At 43.4% G+C, this 19822-nt stretch overlaps 1 protein-coding gene across 1 annotated transcript in view; it reads left to right on the top strand.

Moving 5' to 3' along the window:
- The window catches only part of GAP43 (growth associated protein 43), a 55628-nt gene that overhangs the window by 9654 nt on the left and 26152 nt on the right, over positions 1–19822 (top strand). The window lies entirely within an intron of this gene.

The following is a 19822-nucleotide window of genomic DNA, read 5'->3' as shown; positions in this document are numbered from 1 at the left end:
AAAACTTTATATAATACATTGTCAATAAGGCCAGAGTATTTCATGCCCATTGCACGTCTCCAGTAAGATGGTTAACTGCAACTATATGGCTAAAACAATTAATAACAGTTGCAAATGAAGAAGATCAAAATCTAGAAAAGGGGCATAACAATGTACTGATGTACAGGAGATGTACTGATGAAGGAGAGTTGTTTCAAATCATCCAGGACTGATGAGCATCATCCTAGATTATTTGCAAAGATGATGGAAGCAATCTCTGACCATGAGCTTTGAATACTTTGAAGACTCGTGAAGGCTGGGTGAGGTATCAGAAGGCTGAAAAATAGCAAGGAGGAGATAAGAAGTTACAAACTACTCAGTTTAAGTTCATTCCTGGAAAAAAAAATGATGGAAATAATCAAATAAAGGAGACGATTAGGAGCCAGCACAGATCTGTCAAGAATAGATCATGTCAAACCAATTTAGCTTTCTTCTATAGCAAGCCTTGGGGATACAGGGGATGTAGTTGTTATATCTTGTCATTATTTCAGAAGCTTTTATCATGAGTTAAGCAAAGAAACATAGTCCAAATGAAAACATTACAGCACAGATGCAGGACTGGTGTAGATAGCCCGACTCAATGAGCAAATCTCTGATTTGCTGTTGAAGTAGAAGACTCTATTGAGTGGGTTTCCACAAGGTTGAACTGTGGCCTGTTAATACTTAATGTTTTCATTAAGTACATTGTTCTTCATATTTTGATTTCAACCTAGATGACCTGCTAGAGATGGTGCTTGTTAAATCTGCAGGTGGCATGAGCTAGGTGTAAGCTGGTAGAAATTCCTGGAACCAAGGACCTGGTTTGAAAAGCATCAGAATGAATGCAAGATGCTCTGCATGGGTAGAATTAATAAATTACAACCAGCTGTCTATGGGGGGCAACAGACCAGCTAGCCATCCTTCAAGAGAGGAGACAGGGTCTGTGGGGGACCACAAGTTCAATGTTAGTCTAGAATGTCATCCTGTTGCCAAAAAGGCAAACATCATCTTATCAGGATGTGCAAATGGGAGTATAGGCTGTAAGACATGTTTAATAAGCCTTCAGCTCTGATCAGCACATGTTAAGTCTCAGCTGAAATGCCAGGCCTAATTCTTGCTCACTAAGCGTGGTCCAGTGGGAGAGAGTGCAGACTGGGGTAGTGAGATTTTTCTGAGGCCAAGGAAAATATAATCTGTGAGGAAAGATTAAAATAATTAGGTTCTTTAACCTAAAGAGGTAAGACTGAGAGGGGTCAGGATGCCAGTCTTCAAGTACATAAAACTCAAGAGTAAGAAAATGGTAATGTGTTCTTCATGTCCAGGATGGATAAAACAAGGAGTAAGGCTTTAATGGCCATCAGAATGAATCAGACTAGATTTTAGGAAGAGTCTTCTCACTAAAAGGATAGTGATTCACTGGAATAGATTGCCTGAGGAAGCTATGGCTGCTCCAATCACTGAAGGGCTGTAGGAAGTTCCTCTGGACCCGAGGATGGACTAAATGGTCTCTTGTGATCTTCCAGCAACTATTTTCTATGATTAGTTCCAAATGTTCTCTGAAGCAGGAATCTGCAATCTCTCCTCTTGCAGATGAGAGCTTAACGACTAGGCTATAAAGACATATTTTCTTCTGTGCTCTATCTCTGGCTTCATGCTTATTTAATTCTTCCATGAAAAAAGCCTAACAGCTTGAACAGGAGAAGCTAAAAACATTGTACTCTAAACTGTTGTTTGCAAAGGAGGAAGATATAACTTGAGATCCTTTTGGGTACAGTAGAGAATTGAACCAGCAACTCTCATAGTTTAGGTAAGCTACTCTAACCACTGACATACGGAATAAACACCTATCTATCTACTGCATGCTGTGAGAAAGGGGTATAGTTGTTGGCCCTTTCTGGGCAAGAGTTCAGGACTTTGAATCCGAAACAGAAAACGTCTCCCTGCCAGAGCAAGATGCCTAAATTCAAGCAGTTTAGATATCACTATATCTTCAACGTTTGCTATGGGCAGGTTCAAAAGGCATGTTTAGCATATTGTGGTACTGAGGTGCCTAATTCTCCCCATATTTTCTAGTAGGCTCTTAAGAACCTGACTTAAAGCAATGGTTTCTGCAAGGCATCTGATCTTCTTCCTAGACCCAGCTCCAAGATCTGTCTTCTGAATACAGACATCTGCTGGAACTCCACGCTGAGGTTTCTTTTTCATCATCCTCAAGCGATGGATTATTACAAGGGATTTATCAGTTGGTGGCTTCTTCTACCTGCCTGACATGAATCGTCTCATAGCATTTATATGGCAGTCACTCAGAAATTCCCAACTGGAGCGGTGTACCCCTACTGGCATGCACCTTCGTTGCTTAATCCCCTCTGCTCCCATTGTGATGTGTCCCAGCGGTTCCTGGGAATACTGAATAAAACATGCTGAGATATAATGTTAAAGACACTGCACCTTCACTGAAGATCTTCTCATGCAGCAGCAGAACTGCATAAAGCTGACCCGTAGTATCTTCTGTTATCATGTTCTGAGTCTATATAGCCCTCAGGAAGACATCCTTTCCCAGGTTCTTCTAAGGCCTTTACACACAAGAGGGAGAACAGGACACCCTGCCTATAGTCAGGATTACCCAACTTTTTTTGGATGAGATAAATTGTAATACTCGAAGACACTCTTGCAACTACATCTTATTTTTTTGCTGAGCTTTACCTGTTTGGATAAAAAGTTTCTTGTTAGGGATCTTCTTACACTGTGTTTTGTTTTTTTTTATTTGGCTGTATCTGAGTTTAAGATTATAGGAATAAAGCTTTGGACATGTAAAGAGTATTACAACCACTTAATAAGCAACTTTTGTGCCTTTATACTATAACCAAATAGAATGCCCTTATGATTTCAAATGATAAAATTTCTTATTTTCTGCCTTTTTGGTTTGCCTTTTTTAAATAGGAAACTAAATCCTTTTCTTTTGAGCATACATTAAGTTTTCAAGGTCAAACACTTAGAATATAGAGAATTACCTAATTAAAAGGGTTGCCAATCCATCTTTAGTTTGTCCTCCCTCACTTACAGGCATAATGATGTGGTCCTTAATTATATGGTCAAATACTGGTATATATTATATATATGTTTTTCAATAGGATACCTGCCTGATTCAGTGCACAGAATGGGATATACTTAGGGACTGAATGAGCTTTGCTGTAAATGAGGGTGTTATCTGTAGATCTCCTGTTTCACTTATTGCCAGTGTTGAAGGTTGAGTATTGAATTGGGCAGGGGGCTGTTCAAAAGCAGAAGAATGGTCTCATGTTAGGGCAATTCAATACTGCCCTTAAGAATTAGGCTCTTTCTTGCCTCTTGCCATGAGTTCCTATGTGATACCGAACAAGCCATATAAATGAGGCTTTCCATGGGTGGTTACTAATTGGTGCTTAATCATTTTCTGAGTTCTCAATCTGAGACACCTGGGGTCTGACTGGCAAAAGTGCAGATCTGGCATTGTATGGAGTTCTGCTCTCAACATGCACAGAGCTGTGGAAATGCTAAGCACTTTGATAATGCAAATCCAAGGCGTCTCAATTTGAGGACTTAAAATTAGTGGGTGCTCTGCACACTTTTGACCTTAACCTCTTTGTGTCTTATTTCACTGGCCATAAAATGGAGATAACAACCCCAACACCTCCCTGGGAAAACATCCATTAATGCTTGTGAAGCACTGAGATACTATGGCAAAATAGTGCCATAGAAAAGGACATGAAGAAATTAATAATTCTGTATTCAATGCTGGGTTTGAATGATGCATGGCAAATAAGGCACTTTGCCATGCCTAAAATCAGGATAAAGGAAAAATACTGAATAGCTACCCACTCAGTGAGCCCTGTCTGTCCTTTGTACTAGCTGGGATGGGCTAAGGAAGACCTGCATGAAAAAAATGATACGAGATCATGTAGTTAAAGACTCGCATAAGGCATATGCACAAGTGAGTTAAAGCATGGTTTCAGAGGCAGTTTCCATTTTATGTTTTCTCTTTTCAAGCTTTACCATGTGCCTGTAAAGATGACTACAGAACAGGCTTTTTATGTAATACATAGGAGTCATGCTACTTTGTACTTGTACCTATGATGATAGGTCTCAAAATAATTTGACAAAAATGGGCCAAATCTGTTATCATTGAAACTAATACTATACTCTTCACTGGTGTCAGAAGTCAGCTTAGGTTCTTAACAAATGAAGCCTAGAACACTCTTGTTATTACTCCCTTTATAAGTGAGCAAACTGAAGCACAGAAGAAAGTGGAATTCCCTGCCAAAGTGCTTCTGCCTATTTTTCTCTCTCTCTATACATCACCAATGGCTTTTAGACTATTATTCATATGCTTGCATGTATTAAACTAGAAATGACAGGAAAAGCGTGGGGTTTTTTCCTCTCTTCTTCCCCTCCCTTGCTTCTGGAAGAAATAGCCTGATTAATGTAAATTGTTTGTTTGCTTTATTTGCTGGTCTCTTTTTAAGTGTGTCTGTGGGAGTGGGGTGTGTGTCTGTGTGCAGGACTCTGTGGGAGGATTTCCTGAGGGAGGGTTAAGCTGGAGAAGCAAGGAGGCAGGAAGGTCTATGGTATCGTAGGTCCTAAGGCTGGACCTCGATGCTGTGCTCATGAAGCTCAGGGTCTTGGCTGGCTGCTCAGTTGTTGCCTTGGAGGATGGCCACGCAAAGAGGTTGTGCTCATACTGGGAGGAGCAGCCCCTCTGGAACATAAGGTCCAGTCCAGAACCAGCTTTAAGAAAGATGTCTTCAAACTGCGCAGCCTTCAAACTGCACTTAACAGGGAGCCAGAGAAGAGGCAAGAGCCTTGGTGATATATGGTTATACATTTTTACTAATAAGAGCCTGCCTAGGGTTTCTCCCTAGACTGAATAGGCTGTCATAATTGTGGAGACTGTGAATGTCTGTACTGCCTTCCTCAGCTCTGTGGCTCGTAGGGTGGGATGCAGTTTTCTGGCCAGGCACAGGTGGGAATTTTTTGCACTCTGGCTCCATGTATTGGCTGCTGATTAACTGAGACTGCCTGCTCTGTAGATGTATTGCCTCTTAGGCCTCTGTGTCTATGAATTATCTTCAGCAGAGAGTTTACTTCTCCCATGGGGGCACATTGCAGGCTAACATGTTCAGGGGGAGGTTTTATCTTAGCAGAGGCTGAAATGGAAATATAGAAATCCTAGTACAGAAATTCAGAAGTCTTGGAATGAAAGCTATTCACCTGAACTCCATAAGACCTGTACCTATGTCTGTTGTCCTGAGATGTGCCAGTATGGCATGGCTATAAACCAGCCAAATCTAACCAATAGTTATGGCTTGAAGTATATGCTTTATGAGGGCTCCCTGTCTCCTATTTTGAGGACCTTCTGCTGAGATTGCCCTCTATGACAGCTTAAAAGACCCTGCTTCTCCAGAATTAAACCTCTGGCTCTCAGGACTGATGCAGACTTGATGGTCAAGGCTGAGTGATCTGGAGAGATACTTCATGGAGGCAGTGTGGGTAGATGAAAGAGAAGGCCCTTATGCCAGGTATGGAGAGAAGGACTCTGTCCCTCTGCCAGCTCAGAGTGGAAATGGAAAGGCTGACATTGTAGGGAAGGAAGGGGCCTAGCTGCAAAGTGTATCTGCAGTTGTCTTTCTGGACCAAACCAGATATGTGTTTGCCAAGAAGATAATGGAACTATAGCTCTTCTGTTAGCCTTTGGGAGGTGGTGGGAATTTTATAGTCCTCACTGTTCCCAAATCAGACAGGATTTCAGCATACTTCTGGGGCAAACCCTGCTCTTGGATTTGTCATGTAAGGACTGTACAGTGCCACAGCCCAGACATGAGAAGTGGAGGTGGAGAAGGGAACTGGACTAGGTCAGGCGATGATTTTGTTGGAAGTATCTGCAATCATATGGCTCTACTGGCTTGTTCTCCCCATAGAAGAAGCACTGACCACAGCAGATACTACTGCAACTTGCAAGCACCCACTCCAGAACTGAGTGGGCCTTCCCGACCCAAGGTCGGCCTTCCCATCTCGCAAAATACAGTAAGTGGCCCCACTGGTAGGGTTTGCTTTCTTCTGTTTCTCTTCTTTGGTTGTAACCTGTCCCTGCAGAGGGGAAATGTGTTCTGCATTGCCCTTCCCTGCCTTCTCATTTCTGTCCCCATTCAGCTCCATCTCTCACACGTGATTTGTGGCATCTCAGCTTCACACAGCGTGATAGCATGGATGTTGATATCTCCAACCTGTACTTTTTCAGCTCCTCTCATGGATACTTGCCTCTGAGCTCTTCCTGCTGTCAGGTGTAGCAGAAGACAAGAGTATACTGAGTATACCTCTTAGGGGTGCGACACAGAGAGATTCTGCTATTTGGAAATTAGTTTGGGAAATCTTTGAGTAGTGCTGATATGCCTGGAGAAACTAATCAGAACTGGAGATGGGCACAGTTTTTAAAAACACAAGTTGCAAGTACTGTGGTGTAAAACAGGAGGTCAGTTTGCTGCCAGTAGCAGTGAAATAGCACTCACTCAGTTATATAGAGCACAGGAAAATGCTGAACAGGGTTTCTGTCATTCCTTTCCTCCACTTTCATCAAGGCCCTGAGCTCCTGCCTCGCAGCACCCCTGGTATTCCAGCTTTGATACTGTAGGGTAGCCATTGAGTTGCTGAAAATTAGGCAAGGATATAACTGATCCTTTGAACAAAATAATTCTCTGTTCAGTTGCTTTTTGTAAATCTTAAATGATGAAATCTTCAGGGGGCTTTTCCCTGCTGCAGTAATTGTGCACTCATTAAATTGGCAGATAAGACTTACTTTCTATTAATTTATTTTTTGCTAAGAAAAACGTTTCATTTTCCACTGATAATCTGGCCTCACCTAATTCAGGGATGGCCAGCCTGGGGCTTTTAAACCAAAGACAGATATTGAGCAATTGAAGTTTAATTCCCACAATGGAGATATGTCATATTATTAACAGCATGCTCTGCTGATGCTAGGACTACTTTTCTATCAGTACTCCCACATGGAAGGAAGCTCTCAGAAGCTGCTGAGGCCATCACCTCTCAGAAGCTCTGGGACTCAGCAGGGCATCCAGCCTAACCCCATACTACGCTGGGTGCTGGGACCCTGGGGAGCCATTGCTGTTTTCTGCCTGGGAGCTACTTGATGAAAATTCTTCACCTTACCTGAGGTACATGCTTTGACACCTCTTGGACATTGGAGGATGTTTTTCTATGAGGCTTATAAGGCCAAGAGGTTTGAACTCCCATGACTTAATTCATTCTATTTTAGAAAGTGAAATCTGCGTAGAAGTTGAATTATGCTTCATTACTAAGAGTGGACATAGATTAGACTTCAGCTGCAACTAACATGAGACAGTACATGTGTGTAAAAGTCAAAATGAAACTATTTTAAAAGAAAGTTATTAAGACTGCTAAATCAAGTGCTCAGAAGTTAGCCAATATTGGAAATGCAGTTGCCTGTGCAACCTCAGCGTGACCTCCTCTTCTATACATATTTCAGTACACTTTCAATAACAGGAATACATCCTATTCTTTCCAGGGGTTCCTACCACATTGAGGTCACAGAATGGATCATGCTCACTTAATGAACAGCTATTCAATGTTTTGTTCTCTCATAATTAGTCAGTGTGTGACCCCACAGCCTTATTCAATGAGCACTATTCAAACTCTTCTCTGAAATCAGAAATACTAATTTTCTCCTGGGCTGCCTTGTGATTCTGAGCATTTTCCAAATATTACTTAGCTTATTTTCACAACCCCCATGTGAGAAAACTAAGTATTATTACTCCATTTTTGCAGATGGAGAACTGAGGCACAAAGAGAGAGTTTGGTCAGCAGGATTCCCTCATTTTATGTGCCCAATTTGAGAAACAAAGGACCTGACTTTTATCATTAGTTTTTGTTTTCTAGCATTGCACATATTCAAAAACATCTTCCATTAATCTCAGCTGCAGCTTTGAGTGCTCAGTGCTGCTGCAAATCAGACTCAAAGTGTCTGAAGCCAGCTACTCAAAGATGTGGAGCATACAACTAGCAACTGCCCTGTGAAAAGTACAGGCAAGAAAAACCGAGAAATTCTGCAGCAAAGGTAGGGCAGCAGTAAAGGACAGCAGTCTGTTGGCTGCCCTAACCCTGAAAGCCTCTGTTCTTTGGAAAGCCTCTGCCTCCTTCATTTTAACCTTCGAACTTCTGCAAAAGATAGGACCAAGACTTTACCATAATCCTTTATTCCCCCAAGTTTCCTAAGCTTCAACTATCCAGAATTCCTAGTAAAGTTTAAGTGTTCTTTAAGCTCCTTTGCTTTACTTCACAGTCTTTCGGCAGATATTTACAAGGCTAGTTTCAAACAGTGGCAGGATAGCATCATGTAATTTATAGAACCATCCTAACAAGAAAGATTTATAAAGGCAGGAGCCTTAGCAGGATTTTCAAAGAGCCCTGGTGTCCAATTCTCACTGGTTTCAATAGGATTAAAGCAAGTATGCATTTATGAAGATCCCACCCTTGGTTCCTTAAAATCTATCCCTTTAATTCTTCTTTCAGTCAAGTTCATGCTGACCCACTACAGCTGAAGCATAGAAATGTATATTAAAATGTAAATAATTCATGAATGTTTGTAAAGTGCTGTGATAGTACAATCTGGAAAGCAGGCATCTTGGGGGTGTGTTCTATTTTCTGGAGGCTTCAAACTAATTGTTTCTGCAACCAAAGCAAAATATAGGTGGAAACTTTTTCTTCTCCGTATTATATTGAGATCAAAATATTACTTACCTGAAAACCTTGATAGGTGTTCCAAATCTAAACCAAGTACCCTCAGATGTTGCTAATGGTCAGTCAGATCCCAAAACCCTGAGTCACTGACTGGTTTGAAAGAGTACAAAAAGTGTTTGGGCATTTGTAACTCAATCTTACTGGAAGGGATCAAATGACTCTTGTTGAATTTAACACCTGTTTGAAAATACTTCTGTATCTATGCTTCATTTCTGATTTCAATTCTGCAGGATTTAGCGAATAGGTTATGTAACCTGACTTCAGACTATGGATTGCTTGCCAATTATTCACATACTCCACTATGCTTTTATATACATACCTACGTATATATATGTATATACATACACAATGTGTGTGTATGTTTGCGGCATGCAGTTCATGATACTTGTGTGATAATGTTTCCTCTTACTGATGGGGTTGGAGAAGGAGAATAAGAGTTAGGAAAAAAAAGTCACACTCCGGGACTAAAATTTCAGATAAATAATCATTCATTATAATGGAACTTATGAGAATTGTGACTATTTTCATGGCTAAAGCAATAGTTCATCTGAAAAGTGGAGTACAACTGATGACGTAACCTAGCCACATAACATAGACATTTGCATACCATAGTCTTTGCTGCAGTTGAGCAGATCGACAGTTTGTGTAACTCCAGTGATGTGTCTTATGTGGGACTAAGTGTTGTTATTTTTAATGAGTCAATAAAACTGGACTGGCAAGAACCAGTCTTGTACTGTGACTTCCTGAAGAAGCAAGAATTATGTCTTTCTGCTAAGAAATGGCCCCATATTTTAGAAGGTGCAAGGAGAAAGCGAGCTGGTCCCTACAATATGTGTAATTTTTTTCCCTCTGTGAACTAGTGTCCTGCCAGTGCAGTTTCTTGTGTTCAGCACATTCCCATTGTCTTGACTCCTGTTGCTTGTTTCATTGCTTCCTTCCCCAGCACCACAAGGGAGATATATCCCAGAGTTGTAGAAGTAGTAATGGCTGTCATCATCATAAATCCTCATGCATTTGGCTCTTCTCACAGTTGTGGGCACCTCTCCCTTCATCTGGGGACTCACCATTAGGGCAGTAGGAGCCCGGATGGAAACTCTCTGAGAACCTCTGAAAAGTGGTTAGCTTCCTTCCACTTGATCTTACTTGTCCTAGCCTGTTTCAACTACCCAGCCTCTTGACATCCTCAGAAAACTTCTAAATGTGCTGAATAGCATTTGGAGGAGGCTGACAGGAAGCAGAGCAGTCAGACTCAGGACTGTGTGAAACAATCTGCATGGATTGCTATCTGTCTATAGGACACTTGGTCATTTATAAATTCCTCTAAGCTTTTTTTTTCTTCCCCCCACTAAGTGCTTAGCTATTTTCATCACCATCTATGTTCATGTCTGCAGCTTTTCCTTTGCCTTTGGGAGTCTGATTGACACGCTGATTTATTTTTAGTTACATTGCTAATTATTATTTTTGTGAGTATAGTGTTTCATTATTCATTAAAGCTGGGGAGACATTTTAGTCATTTCTCAGTAGAACGAATGTGAATTCAGTAACCAAAATAGGATCTCTGCATACGGGTTAAGAGAGCTAGGAAGAATGGTCTGGCAAAGATGGATGGTCTGACAGGTGAGAGCTATTGTTATACAAAGGAATGTTACTAAGAAAGCACGAACAAGCTGTTCTCAACATGAACAAGAAGCAAGGGGTTGACCGAAACTCGGGGAGGAACTCTGTAGTTCACCAGTGGAATAACAGCCAGAGAAGCCCAAAGAATCATCTTTTGTGAAAATGTACAAAGACTGACATGAGACCCTGCTTTTGCAGGGTGGGTAAAAGATGAAGAAAATCAGTCTTGCTGCAGTGGAAAGTGAGGGCCTAGAGGACCCTCCAATCCACCCTCCAGTGGATCCAGCTGGCCCTCGGGTATTCTGAATGATCCTTTCCTCACTACAAAGTTATGCAAAGTGAACTGGTCCTTATTAACAGGAGATGAAACACTGCACAATTTTCTGACATTATTCTCTTTGTGCGTACTTCCCAGTGCTTTCTGTCTGGCTTTGCACTGGGTCCTGAGGGAAGAAGCCCCTATTCCAAAAAACAGGTTCCACTCAGGGTGAAAACTTGCTTTCCAGAACACTTCTTTAGCAGAACAGAAAGAAGTGGAAAGAACTTTGTGCACTCTGCCTGCCCAGCCATCCCCTCATCCTCACCAGAGGTCCCTTCTCCCTTGAGTCCTTTGTCAGTGTAGCCCATGGCTGCTGAGTAAAGCCCTCCACAGAGAGGGCTCCAAGGATGCCAGGGTAGTTCAGTATGGCTGTGTTAAAGGTACACCAGATAGATAGAGAGCAATCTAAACTGTTTGCCTGGGGAGAACTCCTAGTGGGACAAGGTATCTGTCTCCTATATTTGATGTCTTATAGAGTAAGTTTAACTCTTCTCATTCTCACCTGCACTAGTGACCAAGGAGGGAAGAGATATGGGATCTCTTTCTTTCTCTGCTTGTTCTTTAAAGACATAAAAGGAATGAAAAAAATTGTAGGCTAAGAGTAATTTCACAGGAAGTTTCCTATGAGGTATTTGGCATCCAAGACATGCTGTTGCTGTGAAGCATTCAGATCCATAAGAGGGGCTCACGTTCTACATACTGCTTTTGGTGACTCTCTACACATGTTGTCATAAGCGAGAGCCCTATCTGCTGCCTTGCAGAAGATCTGTAGGGCACTGATGACGCTGCTGAAGTGAGGGTGGGTGGAGGGAATTACCAAGTCAAGTCAGAGGCAAAAGTGCATGTGTACAAATGAAGGAGATCTCTAGGTCAGGCAAGCCCAGCTGGGCATGAAAAGCCACAACACAAATCAATAAAGTGAGCTGCTGTGAAGATCAGAGTTAGCACCCTCAAGTCTCCTTCAACACTGGTATTTTCTGCCTCTAACAGCAAGGTTGACTTTTGTCCTAGTGGAACCAGGGCTGGTATTAGGCAACCCCCAAGAGCAAGAAGCTAAGAGCAAGAAGCTAAGCCAGCAGAGCCTCTCCTGGCTGCTAAGGAGTGGCTCAGTGCCACCGAGACCCACTGAACCCTTCAGAACCAGAAGCTACTAAAAAGCCAGCTGACCCTGTAAGGAGATGTAGCCTGTATCAATAGGTAGCAGCCTTTCCTGTGAATTCCTGCTCTTTGGGGATATAAGATCCTGGTACATGCACAGTTCAGTTCTGCAGTGAAGATATAGGATGGGACTACCGGGAACAAAAGCTGAAGAGGTTATGAGAGGGATATCTTAGACTGAGTTAGTTTAGTGTCAATTTGTGTAAGAGACCTGCAAGTCTGGTTACTTGGGTTTTGCTGGATGCAGTGCTGGTGATTTGAAAGATTGTACTGTGCTCCCTGGGGAATGGTGAAGCTGTTAGCAGAATGTGATGCTCTGGGTTATGTTCTCTTTCAGGAGATGAGAAAGACAAAAGACAAAGGCCTGGTCAGGAGGATAATTAATGGTAAGAGAGGCAGTACTAACTGTACTGATCTTGTCAGATCCTGATCAAGGATCCTGGTTACTACCTTCTTCAGGTCACTGTGCAATTTCAGGGGGATTTAGTACTCCTGTCCCCACCCCGAGTTAACTTGCTGTGTGCGGCTGTGGGCACAGGTAGCAGCTACAGGGTTTCACCCCAGCAGTAGCTTCAGTACAGAAGAAGAGAGACATTTTCTTCTGTGTGCAGGTGCTAGGTGTAAAGCAGTGGAGGCTGAAAAGGCCTGTAGAAACACCACTGTCCAAATGCTCTGTGGAGTGGGAGAAGCTCATTGCAGAGCAGTGTGGGAAGGCACAGGGGGCTGTTGCACAGCCAAAGTATTTTCCTCATTGAAGCCTTAGCTAACACAAGCATAGCAGTGGATGCTCTGTGATGAATGGAGAAGATATTCATGAGAGCAGCTTGCCTCTCCTGCAGTGCCACAGTGAAACCTCAGATTTCAAGTGCAGAGTAAGCGTTGCTCTTTCCATTTCACAAGTAGGGTGACCCAGAACTATGAGTGAAGGACTTGGGACTTGAACCCCCTTTGCTCCTGACTTGGGTTTCCTCTCCTGTATCTCTCCACTGCCTTAGAGGAGCTGTTCCATGTACCAGGACAGATTTGACTCGGGGCAGGTCACTTTGCACCTCTGTTGTCTGGGATGAGAAAGGAGCTGGCGAGGCTCTGCCTCGGACTTTTACACATTATCACATCAATAACCAAATCAATGTGCTTCCTGACAGGGCCAGCTCCCCAGCAGGGCACTGCCACCAGCAATGCTCGCAGGGATAGCCTGGCTGATCTGGGAGAGAGGCTGACCAAGGGGTTGCCGGGACTACTGCTATCCCTGTGCTCATGCAGATGGAAGCCAGGGTTGTGCAGCGAGGTGGCACATGTCAGAGAGTGCTGCCAACACCTCATTCAGCTGTGGCATGGACAGTCATGCAGGTCTGCTCCAGGGGACCCTGCTCAGCTATTTAGCTGCTCTGTTTTTCTTGACATCTCTCGCTATCACACCCTTCACATGTGGATCAGTGATTTTTTTCTCTCGCACGCTCTCTCCCCTCACTCTCCCTTACGCTGTATCTCATTTCTTCCAGTGTACCTCTTATTTCTTTGTCTCTTTTCCATTCAGTGGCTTGGCTTTGGCCAGGTTTTACCTCTCTCCCTGCCTTTCCTTTTCTCTTCTTCATTTGATTCCTTTGTTCTTCCCTCTTTTCTCATTTCTTCTCTCCCTTCAGCTCTGTCTTCTCCTCCCCCAGCCTTCCACCTTCCAGACCAGCTCCATGGGTTTTAACCCCACACCTCCTCTTCGCTGCTCTCCCCCTCGCCATGGCATGGCCTGGGGCTGTGTTGGAGGAGCAGCCTCCCTGGGTCTGTGCTGGTGGGCAACCTCCAGAGGGGAGGCCAGCCACCATGCAGAGCACTCAACCAGCTGCACTGGCAAAACCTGCCCTCCAAGCAGTTTCCCAAGCCACTGGGAATTAATCTGCACCTTGCTTTCCCTAATTGCTGGGGATGTTTGTTTGATTTTAACAATCTGTAAATGCTTTCTCAGAAGATAATTGCCCCCATTCTAGTGACATAAATTAAAATAATAATAATAATAATAATAAAACAAATACAGCCCTGCACTTACAGCCAAGCAGGAAGGAAGCTACTTGATGCTTAGCTCTCTCTCATCACTAGGTTGAGTGATTTCATGGCATTGTCAGTCATGGCCTACAGGAGGTATCAGTGGTTCAAGGTTAACAGGCCGGTTAAAAAGAGGGTTGAGGAACTGGATGGCCTTGGGGCTTGAGCCTTTCACTGCTATTCTGCTGGCTGCAAAAATCCTGGGCAAGCCAGCAGGGAGCATAAATGGGTGCTGAGTTAGTGGTATCTTTGAATGTGAAATGGGCATATGGGACCTGAGCCTTGTTGCTCATGGACAAATGGTCCCGGCATAGAATTCCTCATAACAATTAGGTACAACCCAGGAAACGTCCAGGTAACCTCAGAGTTTACTCAGTCTGAGGAGACTTCCCATAATCAGAGCTGGGGGTGCAGCACTGTGTTCTCACAGAGGGGATGGGGTAAGAGCTGTAGGACACAAGCTGCTGCTGCTGCTGCTTGTGGAAAGTGCTCTAGAGACACTGCCTAACACGGGGCTCTGGGGAGGCTCAGTGACTGCCTGCAACGGACCTCAAGGAAGCAAGTCTGAGTTGTAAATTAACTTCTGGCCCTTGGTTGTGGTTAAAGCGGAAGCAAGTGTGTCCAGCTCTCTTGGGGCAGGCAATCTGAGCCACTGGAGATTAACAACTTCTTCCTGAAAATTTCTGTGGAATCCAAAACTAAGCAAGAAGAAAAGAAAGAGAGAGAGAGAGAAGGGATGGGAGAGGGAGAGTTTGCTAATTCAGGGTTTCATTACTTGGCCATGATCAGCAGAGCATGCAGGGATTCAGAGTGTGAAGTTGTTACTTTAAGTCATATAGCAGCAACAGTCCTTGCTTGAAAAGTCAGGAAAAGGTCCACCCAAGCCACAGGGTTTGGGTTAGGATAAAATTTTTCAGTAGTCTCATGATATTCAGGTCTGTGTCTTTGTCTAAGCAGCTGAAATATTCTTGCATTCTTTGTATGTCTTTTTTCTAACCAAAGCATAGTTTAGGGAAATTTTTTACCTGGCCCTTTTGATGAATCTCTTCAGCATGGTCTATTTTGGGAAAGCATTTACTCTGTCAGCTTGGATAGCTTCCTGTTTCATTCCCAGGCTCTGGTCCCTTGAACTGAACACCTGCTGGCTGGCTCCTTCTGGAGCAACACAAGTATTTCCCTCCAAAAGAGAGACTAGGCACAGCTCCCAGCACAGTATGCACCAGGATCCAGCTTGAGGAAAGAACATAGATGTGGATTGTGCCAAGCACCCAAGGTCTTCAACATGGTACTCGCAAGCCTTGTGCCTTTGAGTGCCTTCACATGCTCAGGCTGTGCCTCAGGATAAACAAACACAAGCCCTTGACATCATGACCCCACAACCACAGGAGTACTACACAGAGCCCAGACAAGACCAAAGGCAAGCACTGTTTCTCACAGACATCTATGAGCTGCTCTGCTCCAGTAAACATCCCTGCATATGAGCCACTTTGCACCAGCTTCAGGGGTGAGGCTCTTCCTTCTCTGACAGAGCCCACAAAGGCAACATAGTCATTACTGAGCACCCTTCTCCATTTAACCAGGTGAGCCGTAGGGGCTTCAAGATGGTAAATGACACAACGGTTGACCACCATATTAACAGAAACGGAGTGACAAACAGACGGGAGGGTCACAAAAAAGGCTGAAGCAGGTATAACAGATTTATTGAGAAGGCACAGTTAAAATAGTTAAATATGTCCAGTTTAGCTAAATGGTTATTTTATACCTCACTTCTCAGTCACCCTATGCATGTGTGAACAACATTCTTCCATCTGCCTGATCATCATTAGCTTGTTCCATTCCAGGCACCAGAAGATAGAAGGGAAATTTCCTAAGTGTGAGAGGATCTTATAGAGAAAAGAATGGAAACTCCATTGTTAGAGGAATTGGAAACTGGAGAGCTGGTACCCTGCTAGTTATGCACTAGGGAACCGTCCTCAATAAGCCTTGGGAGAGATGAAGTAACCTTTTCCCTCTCAAGGGTGCTTTTCCCACCATCACCACAGCCAGTCTGGAAAAAGGAGCTCTGTTTGTTTCCTCACCTTGCAGACAGGTCGAGCTGAGGGGTGCCATCCTCTAGCCGGGTGTCTTCACATCATTTAACTGGGTTAAAAATAAGCTGTTCTCTGTGCTAAATTGCTTCCTCACTTCACAAGGCGTGAAAGTCTTTTCTCTCTCTCATGTGTCCATGCTTTGCTCCTTCTGGAGAGACAGCTGGTCTTTTCTTTAAAGCATTTTGCTCTTTAAATGCTGTGTCTGAGACAAATCAGGTCATATAGAGCCAGGCCCACAAAAACATTGAGGTGACTCAATCCTGTGAAATCAGTGGGAGTCAGGTGCCTAAATTCCATTGAGAGTCTGGGCCCAAGTGACCTTGAATGACACCAGTACAAACCTACACTGTGCTCTTGTCAAGATTATAGCATTGTATAAGGTGTGCCTTAACCCCACAAATATCACAAGCAATTAGTTGACGCAGGACTGCTTCACCTGGTTAACTGAAGGGAAGATCTCCATGCATACATTAGTGCAGGTGTCAACAACTTGGGGCCCTATGTATCTCTGGATAGAGAACAAGGAGGTTTTATTAAGAATATGGTAACATAGGGGACATTTCCTCTTGGGCTGTGGAATGGATTACTGATAACTGTCACTTTTCCTACAGGTGGGCAGGCTTTGGCCAGCATTGATGTCTTCTCTGGTGAAAGCTTTGTAAACCCTAAATCCTGACTCCTGGCACACAGGTTTCAGAATACCAGGAGATGGCTGGGTGAATCCAGGGGCTCTGGGGTTTGGGGTTATGTTAAAGAAGAGTTCTTATCTAAGGACAGAAAGGAGTGGGAACCAGGGTTATGTTTCAGTGTATAACAGCCTGATCCTAAGATGAATGTTAAAGGAGGCTGACATGTGCTGTAAATTACTGGGCGGAGGAACACCAGGAAAGAGAGAGGTACAGAGACAGGTCCTCTGGTATGAAGCAGAAGAGACCGTATAAGATTAAAAGACATTTTAAAGGAACAAGAAGTTCTTTCTTGATCTCTCCAACCGAGTGTTCAAAACAAGAAAGCTATGTGATTATTTTTCTGTCCTTCTTCTCTGGTTTTTGTTCATTGCTCTGCCTGCTTTTTTTAAAGGCAAGTCAGCCTCTCCAAAGCTAAGCAAGGGAGGTGCTGGGATCAGGAGCTGTGATTCAGCACCACAAGACAGAAATGAGCAAACAGCAAGCAAGGATGGAGGCACTCAGTCTCCTCCTGTCTCGCTCTTTGCTTATGTGTGGCTGAAAAAGCATGGAACAGTTGTGAAGCATCTGGTCTCTCCATCTCACCTTTCCTGCTGTAATGGGATGTGGTACATTCAGATGGGCCTGGAGGTTATAGCAATGCTTTCTTCATTCTTAGCCCTATGTTGTCACTTCTGAAGGCTTTGGTTTTGGAGATGGAAGGTGGAAAGGAGGCCAGGGATTAAAAATCTAGCTGAGTAAATCATGAGTCAATGGAATTTCCATGTTCCTGGTACCTGAGAACTAACTTCTGCCCTACCTGTGCCCTGGATATGTAGATAGGAACATAAAAGTTTAACCGTGCATTTCATGAGGGCAAATCCTTGCCTTGTAAACCTACTTTTGTGGGTATGTGGAGATGGTCCAAAGAAAAAATGCATGTGTTTGACTATGTATGTCCTTTTATACATCCTTATAACTATGTGTCAACCTGTCTCAGTGATTTCAAGTCCTCCTGGCCTTGAAGGATCGATTTGCTTCACACTAAATGAAACAGAGTATATCTCTGTGTAAAATGAGGATGACAGTATGCTGCATGTACACTTATGATATCATGACATTTCAATATTAAGTTCCAGTATGAATTTACTTTATACATGAATGTGTAAATGAGGGGTGTGTGTGTGAATGAAACCTATCCTTAACAGACCTGATTTTTGGCTGGGGGCTCTGGATTCTGTACAAGTGCTAATAATAATAATTCACTTTTATTCCAGAAGCCACAATACTACAACCAAGATGTCAAACACACATGGCAGATATATAAGACAGATGATAGATTTCTTGTTTTCCACTGAGATAACTTTGAATACGCCCTGGCAAGGCTGACTCACCCTTTTAGCTTTCCAAAGAAGATAAATTGCTTTCCAGGAGCTTCACCGTGTACAGGTTATTTTTGAGCAGCTTCCTTAATTAAGGTTTATCTGCTGTATGTGTAATCCACAGATGAAGAGCCCTTGTCTCTTTTGATGAGAACAGAAGTTTCCCTCTGAACAATGTTTCTCACCCAGCCCATTGTTATACAACATGACATACATACTAGCTGAATACTGTATCCTTGCCCAGAAGTAGCTGCAGGCCAGTAGCCTGAAAATACATCATTTCAGATGTCCAGGATCCTTCAAGGGGGAAAGATTGAATAGAAATGGAATTCCTGAATGGCACTAAAAGCAATCTGAGTTGGCACAGACTAACTATTAATACCTTTCTTTCAGCCATGACCTTAAACCCCACCTCTACTCCAGCCTCACGTTTCTTATCTTTTATATCTGAAATGATGCTGTTGGAAATGCAATTTGCGATTTTGAACCTTGTGAGCTGGCAAGGACTCAAACTGATGTCATCCCAACTGGGATAAAAGGACAGTGATGTCATCACTGTAGCAAAGGAGCCTCTTAGCTTTGTAAATGCAGTAGGTGCAGGTGAAAGGTTTCAGTCCAGCATCCATAGAGGAAAAAGGGAGGCAGGTGGACCCTGCAGTGCACTGCAGTCACAGCTCTCCAGGAATTCATCTGTCAGAATAGCAAGAGAACTGACTGTAGGACTTGCCGTGCCCTGGACCTCCTGCTAGCAGCAGGAAGGAGATAAGCCTTTGCAGGGCTGCTGGTGAGCCCTAACTCCACTGGGGAAAAAGTCACAGAGGCAAGATCACACTTCATAATAGCTGTCCTAGGTGGGGCAGGAGGGTACCTGGGATGTGAGAGGAGCAAGGCCAGTGGTGAGAGAGCTCCCCCCTCTACCCTGGGAGTTTCCTCTTTGCCCAGGAATTAACAGTTTTGTCACATTTTCTATCGGTTTTGCAGGAATCAGAATATGGAACTGGACCTTAAGGGTCTTGTGGTTATATCTAAGTTTTCTTTCCAGTCTCCCAACCCTGCAGCTATTTGAAACTGGCCACAGACCTTAGATACCTTGGCTCTGCCTCTCAGTGTTATACAGTGCTAGAAAGGAATAGTTAGCATACGTCCATGTTGCTGTGGCTTCAGTGTACTGCAGACATGCTCTAGCTCTCTTTAAGACAGCTAGTCCAGGTATTAGTAGTAATGTTGCCACAGCAACATAGAACTTGGCACAAACTGCAAAACCTGCCTAAGGAACAAAATAAATGAACCTGTGCAGAGCCCATATTACCCTGTCTGGCTCACAACTGTTCCTTGGGTAGTTTAAAGCTGCTTCTGATTTGCTTCCATCTCCATGTAGACCTGTGCTGAAATGATGCTGAAGAGCTTATCCTAGACACTGAATAACGCAGGTTCAGAGTTAGCTATGCAGACAAAAGAGCAGGTTATAAGAGGCACATAAATGGTTACAACATGCTAATGTGTTCATCATCTTTACACATAACTGTCACCTGCTGCCTGACAAACTGACATTTACATGAGAGCCCACTTTCCACACCACATCACTTAAAGCACTTGAGGAAGAGTAGATGTAAGTGCTCAGCTCTGCCCTTATGATAGGTACAACAACCATTTTCTCCCTGTGCGTAGGCAATAACATGAAAACTCCTTATGCTGAATCTTATATGTTAATATCAGTTAATATTCATT

Source organism: Apteryx rowi, unplaced genomic scaffold (genome assembly GCF_003343035.1).
Source record: "Apteryx rowi isolate R43461 unplaced genomic scaffold, aptRow1 scaffold_134, whole genome shotgun sequence".
Taxonomy (NCBI): domain Eukaryota; kingdom Metazoa; phylum Chordata; class Aves; order Apterygiformes; family Apterygidae; genus Apteryx; species Apteryx rowi.
This window is presented reverse-complemented; position numbering and strand designations above follow the sequence as displayed.